The sequence below is a fragment of the Lepisosteus platostomus genome, chromosome 5, assembly GCF_059453375.1.
Source record: "Lepisosteus platostomus isolate fLepPlt1 chromosome 5, fLepPlt1.hap1, whole genome shotgun sequence".
NCBI classification, from domain to species: Eukaryota; Metazoa; Chordata; class Actinopteri; order Semionotiformes; family Lepisosteidae; genus Lepisosteus; species Lepisosteus platostomus.
In genome coordinates, this window is record NC_142615.1 from 8,268,511 (window position 1) to 8,274,510 (window position 6,000).

Sequence of the window (6,000 nt, forward strand, 5' to 3'; positions counted from 1 at the left end):
AATTAGCAAGAACAGAACGACACCCCATGGGTGTCTCATGACCGCACCTTAGGTTGTGACACGTGCAGGTGTGAGGGGTTGCCGGGCTACTTTGGAGCAGAACTTGGGCGGAGGGGGGGCGGGAAAGCAGACAAAGAGGTGACACCTCAAGGTCTGCACGATCACAGCTCTCCGCCGCCCCAGGCTTACGCTCGATAAGCTACTGGACACACCCGCCCCTCCTCACACAGACCGTGGAAAAGCCCCCGAGTGGGAGGGCTCTCTCTTCCTCCCAGGAGCTCTTGGACACGACGCCCAGACAGGGCGCGGGGAGCCGCCGCCTGCAAACACGGCTCCTGGCAGGACTCCACTCCGCAGGAGCCGCAGAGCAGAGGAGATGAGGGCAGCTTAGCTCCTGTGCAGAGACCTGAGCTGTTGTTGCTGTGGATGCTGTCTTTTCTGCACTCGGGGTAGGAGTGAATGTTGAGTTGCCCTTAGAAATGAAGCAGAGCACTTCAACGGCACGGGTGTGTGTGTGTGTGCGCCCTGGTGATTCTGGGAGACAGATCGAACCTGGGCTAAAAGAGAGGGGGCTTAGCCCTCTTCCATTTGCTAGTTCAAAGTTGTACAACCCATTTGTATCTGCTAGGCGGCGCAGTCGTCGTCCACAAAGAACGCTTTGAAAAGCGTCAAAGGCAAGTCATTCCGAGTTGGTCGTTTGTGTTTTCCGTTCAGACGCGAAATGCTGAAATGATCTCTCGGCTCCTCGGTTGTCATTTCTGCTCCGTAAAGGGATCACAGCACGCGTCGGCTTCCAGCATGCTGGGTCGGGGACACGATGCCGGGGGTTGGAGAGAGCGATGTCTTCCTCGTTAGTATAGTGGCAAGTATCCCCGCCTGTCACGCGGGAGACTGGGGTTCGATTTCCTGACGGGGAGTAGCTTTTCTTTCACCTCCTTAGAGAAATGACTGCCTTTCACTTCTCTGTTTTCTTTCACAGCGTCGTGCACCTTTTCATTGCTCTCGCTTTCAGAGCCTCCGCACGGCACACGACTCGACATCAGGAAGCACATTGAAGTGAAAGCAGGAAGCGCTGCGACATGCACTGTGCAGATCCCGCCACACTAAGAGGTGAGTGGGTCTGTTCGATGCACAAAGAACGCTTTGAGAAGCGTCAAAGGCAAGTCATTCCGAGTTGGTCGTTTGTGTTTTCCGTTCAGACGCGAAATGCTGAAATGATCTCTCGGCTCCTCGGTTGTCATTTCTGCTCCGTAAAGGGATCACAGCACGCGTCGGCTTCCAGCACGGTGGGTCGGGACACGATGCCGGGGGTCGGAGAGAGCGATGTCTTCCTCGTTAGTAAAGGACCTGTCACCTGTCCCCACCTGTCACGCGGGAGACTGGGGTGCATCAGGACGCGCCTTGAAGTGAAAGCAGGATGCGCTGTGACATGCACTGTGCAGATCCCGCCACACTAAGAGGTGAGTGGGTCTGTTCGATCACAGCGCTAGGCGAATCCCCAATCCCCTTTTGTGCCTGGCGACAAAAGATGCCTGTTTCCGCCCGGTTTCGAACCGGGGACCTTTCGCGTGTGAGGCGAACGTGATAACCACTACACTACGGAAACGGTGGTAAGACGTGCCCAGCGGCCCAGCCCTGAGCTTCGCCAATGCGATTCAGCTGCTTCCAGTGCCTTTATTGGAGTGCGCTGATGGACCGTGCTCTCTCTCCAGAGACCAGCACGCCTGTCATGGAAGGAGCAGGAAAGGCGGCGCCACATTCTACAGCCCTCTCCACGCAATCGACGAAATCGGGCTACTGAAGAGGAGAAAATCGCCTCTCCAGAAAGTGCAAATATCATCTTGGAGACTATAAATCCTATTGCCGAAGGTCAGCCCTGTCTACCAGAGTAACCCTCCCACAGCGATGATCAGCTCGTCTCACACGCGAGAAGTTTCGGTTGGAAACAAGCGCCCCCTCTTCTCGCACGTTTTGCACGTTCGAGTAGTTTTAATGCGGCTCTTTCGTACACGGTGCTGATCTTTTGGAAAGCAGGAGGCAAAACCGAGTCGAACCGCCTGGGTGAAAACCAGGAACCCTAACCGCTAGACTATATGACAGCGAACAACCATGCTGTTCCCGGCATCATGCAAGCAAACTACATAAATATGAGAAAACACGCAAGAGAGTTGTCACTCAGAGTGTCGAAGGGTCGATGTATACTGGGGCTCAGTTGAAATGCAACGTCAGGACTTTTCCGAATTATGTCACACGAAGAGAGCACAGCCCTTTCCGCCCTGTCGCGTGTGTCTCGGTAACTCGCTGTGATCGTATAGTGGTCAGTACTTTGCATTGTGGCCGCAACAACCCCGGTTCGAATCCGGGTCACGGCAGAATAGGGGCGTCTGCTTTTACTACTCGCACGAATGAAGGCAAAAAAAAGCCAATCGACGTGAACGAACGGCGCTTTACAGAGGAGTACTGCCTGACTGGATCGTTGATGAACGACAGAGGCCACTCCGACCTCTTCTCGGTTTTCTTCAATGACTTACTAAGGATCTTCTTCACATTCGCCCATGCAGGGGAAGCCAGTTACACCAAAGCAAACGCAGGAAAGTGCATTTCAAGCAGAGACCAGGAGGGACTTGTTTACACCGAGAGTGGGCGGAGAATGGAACAATGCGCCCAGCCCTGTTGCTGGAGCCGATTCTTGATGAGCTCTTGGGCTCACTAAGAGGCCCCCGCTGGATGCTAATCTTTCTGTTGTTCTTGCAGGTCCTGCGCTGCTTTTGAGCCGACAGAGCTCGACCTGGTCTGTCGGCACAGCCCAATTGCAAATGATCGGCTCCGCGTACAGAAGGAACGTGCGTTTGGTACAAGAGTGCACGAAGGCACCGGAAATACATTGGGAACAAATGACCGGTCGCTCAAGACCTCTGTGAAGTACAGGAGCGTGCAAAACGAGGCTGTTTCCGCCCGGTCTCGATCCGGGGACCTTTCGCGTGTTAGGTGAACGTGATAGCCGCTACACTACGGAAACCTGTAGGGACTGCTGCTGGTGTCTCGCTTGCGTTTCGGGCTGAGAAAGGGACGCGTCACTTTAGGCAGGTGGCGCTGGAGAGAGGAACAAAGGGCGCGATGAAACAAAATGCCGAAACCCGGGATCGAACCAGGGACTTTTAGATCTTCAGTCTAACGCTCTCCCAACTGAGCTATTTCGGCAGTGCGCAAAGCCCACAGCCACCTGCTCCAGCCTTCCTGTGTTGTGGCATGAGCGCACCAAGAGTAGCGGGAGAGTGTTGCAGGAACGTCACTCAGAAGGAAAGCCACCCAGCTGCGCCCTCTGAGCTCTGTCCAGCGCATCTTCCTCGCATGGACTCCTGCCTGCGACGGGCAGGAAACAATTAGCAAGAACAGAACGACACCCCATGGGTGTCTCATGACCGCACCTTAGGTTGTGACACGTGCAGGTGTGAGGGGTTGCCGGGCTACTTTGGAGCAGAGCTTGGGCGGAGGGGGGGCGGGAAAGCAGACAAAGAGGTGACACCTCAAGGTCTGCACGATCACAGCTCTCCGCCGCCCCAGGCTTCCGCTCGATAAGCTACTGGACACACCCGCCCCTCCTCACACAGACCGTGGAAAAGCCCCCGAGTGGGAGGGCTCGCTCTTCCTCCCAGGAGCTCTTGGACACGACGCCCAGACAGGGCGCAGGGAGCCGCCGCCTGCAAACACGGCTCCAGGTAGGACTCCACTCCGCAGGAGCCGCAGAGCAGAGGAGATGAGGGCAGCTTAGCTCCTGTGCAGAGACCTGAGCTGTTGTTGCTGTGGATGCTGTCTTTTCTGCACTCGGGGTAGGAGTGAATGTTGAGTTGCCCTTAGAAATGAAGCAGAGCACTTCAACGGCACGGGTGTGTGTGTGTGTGCGCCCTGGTGATTCTGGGAGACAGATCGAACCTGGGCTAAAAGAGAGGGGGCTTAGCCCTCTTCCATTTGCTAGTTCAAAGTTGTACAACCCCATTGTATCTGCTAGGCGGCGCAGTCGTCGTGCACAAAGAACACTTTGAAAAGCGTCAAAGGCAAGTCATTCCGAGTTGGTCGTTTGTGTTTTCCGTTCAGACGCGAAATGCTGACATGATCTCTCGGCTCCTCGGTTGTCATTTCTGCTCCGTAAAGGGATCACAGCACGCGTCGGCTTCCAGCATGCTGGGTCGGGACACGATGGCGGGGGTTGGAGAGCTCGATGTCTTCCTCGTTAGTATAGTGGCAAGTATCCCCGCCTGTCACGCGGGAGACCGGGGTTCGATTCCCCGACGGGGAGTAGCTTTTCTTTCACCTCCTTAGAGAAATGACTGCCTTTCACTTCTCTGTTTTCTTTCACAGCGTCGTGCACCTTTTCATTGCTCTCGCTTTCAGAGCCTCCGCACGGCAGTCGACTCGACATCAGGAAGCACATTGAAGTGAAAGCAGGAAGCGCTGCGACATGCACTGTGCAGATCCCGCCACACTAAGAGGTGAGTGGGTCTGTTCGATGCACAAAGAACGCTTTGAGAAGCGTCAAAGGCAAGTCATTCCGAGTTGGTCGTTTGTGTTTTCCGTTCAGACGCGAAATGCTGAAATGATCTCTCGGCTCCTCGGTTGTCATTTCTGCTCCGTAAAGGAATCACAGCACGCGTCGGCTTCCAGCACGGTGGGTCGGGACACGATGCCGGGGGTCGGAGAGAGCGATGTCTTCCTCGTTAGTATAGGACCTGTCACCTGTCCCCACCTGTCACGCGGGAGACTGGGGTGCATCAGGACGCGCCTTGAAGTGAAAGCAGGATGCGCTGTGACATGCACTGTGCAGATCCCGCCACACTAAGAGGTGGGTCCAGTGGGTCTGTTCGATCACAGCGCTAGGCGAATCCCCAATCCCCTTTTGTGCCTGGCGACAAAAGATGCCTGTTTCCGCCCGGTTTCGAACCGGGGACCTTTCGCGTGTGAGGCGAACGTGTTAACCACTACACTACGGAAACGGTGGTAAGACGTGCCCAGTGGCCCAGCCCTGAGCTTCGCCAATGCGATTCAGCTGCTTCCAGTGCCTTTATTGGAGTGCGCTGATGGACCGTGCTCTCTCTCCAGAGACCAGCACGCCTGTCATGGAAGGAGCAGGAAAGGCGGCGCCACATTCTACAGCCCTCTCCACGCAATCGACGAAATCGGGCTACTGAAGTGGAGAAAATCGCCTCTCCAGAAAGTGCAAATATCATCTTGGAGACTATAAATCCTATTGCCGAAGGTCAGCCCTGTCTACCAGAGTAACCCTCCCACAGCGATGATCAGCTCGTCTCACACGCGAGAAGTTTCGGTTGGAAACAAGCGCCCCCTCTTCTCGCACGTTTTGCACGTTCGAGTAGTTTTAATGCGGCTCTTTCGTACACGGTGCTGATCTTTTGGAAAGCAGGAGGCAAAACCGAGTCGAACCGCCTGGGTGAAAACCAGGAACCCTAACCGCTAGACTATATGGCAGCGAACAACCATGCTGTTCCCGGCATCATGCAAGCAAACTACATAAATATGAGAAAACACGCAAGAGAGTTGTCACTCAGAGTGTCGAAGGGTCGATGTATACTGGGGCTCAGTTGAAATCCAACGTCAGGACTTTTCCGAATTATGTCACACGAAGAGAGCACAGCCCTTTCCACCCTGCCGCGTGTGTCTCGGTAACTCGCTGTGATCGTATAGTGGTCAGTACTTTGCGTTGTGGCCGCAACAACCCCGGTTCGAATCCGGGTCACGGCAGAATAGTTGCGTCTGCTTTTACTACTCGCACGAATGAAGGCAAGAAAAAGCCAATCGATGTGAACGAACGGCGCTTTACAGAGGATTACTGCCTGACTGGATCGTTGATGAACGACAGAGGCCACTCCGACCTCTTCTCGGTTTTCTTCAATGACTTACTAAGGATCTTCTTCACATTCGCCCATGCAGGGGAAGCCAGTTACACCAAAGCAAACGCAGGAAAGTGCATTTCAAGCAGAGACC

At 54.8% G+C, this 6,000-nt stretch overlaps 5 non-coding genes across 5 annotated transcripts; 2 read left to right on the forward strand and 3 right to left on the reverse strand.

Annotated features, from left to right (window-relative positions):
* Positions 1-1,533: 1,533 nt before the first annotated feature.
* trnav-cac (transfer RNA valine (anticodon CAC)) lies at positions 1,534-1,606 on the reverse strand. Its single transcript has one exon. It is a non-coding gene; the product is annotated as a tRNA-Val (tRNA).
* Positions 1,607-3,128: 1,522 nt separating this feature from the next.
* On the reverse strand, positions 3,129-3,201 carry trnaf-gaa (transfer RNA phenylalanine (anticodon GAA)). The gene has a single exon. It is a non-coding gene; the product is annotated as a tRNA-Phe (tRNA).
* A 1,024-nt stretch (positions 3,202-4,225) lies between these two features.
* On the forward strand, positions 4,226-4,297 carry trnad-guc (transfer RNA aspartic acid (anticodon GUC)). The gene has a single exon. It is a non-coding gene; the product is annotated as a tRNA-Asp (tRNA).
* Positions 4,298-4,918: 621 nt separating this feature from the next.
* On the reverse strand, positions 4,919-4,991 carry trnav-cac (transfer RNA valine (anticodon CAC)). Its single transcript has one exon. It is a non-coding gene; the product is annotated as a tRNA-Val (tRNA).
* Positions 4,992-5,685: 694 nt separating this feature from the next.
* Positions 5,686-5,757, forward strand: trnah-gug (transfer RNA histidin (anticodon GUG)). The gene has a single exon. It is a non-coding gene; the product is annotated as a tRNA-His (tRNA).
* Positions 5,758-6,000: the final 243 nt, after the last annotated feature.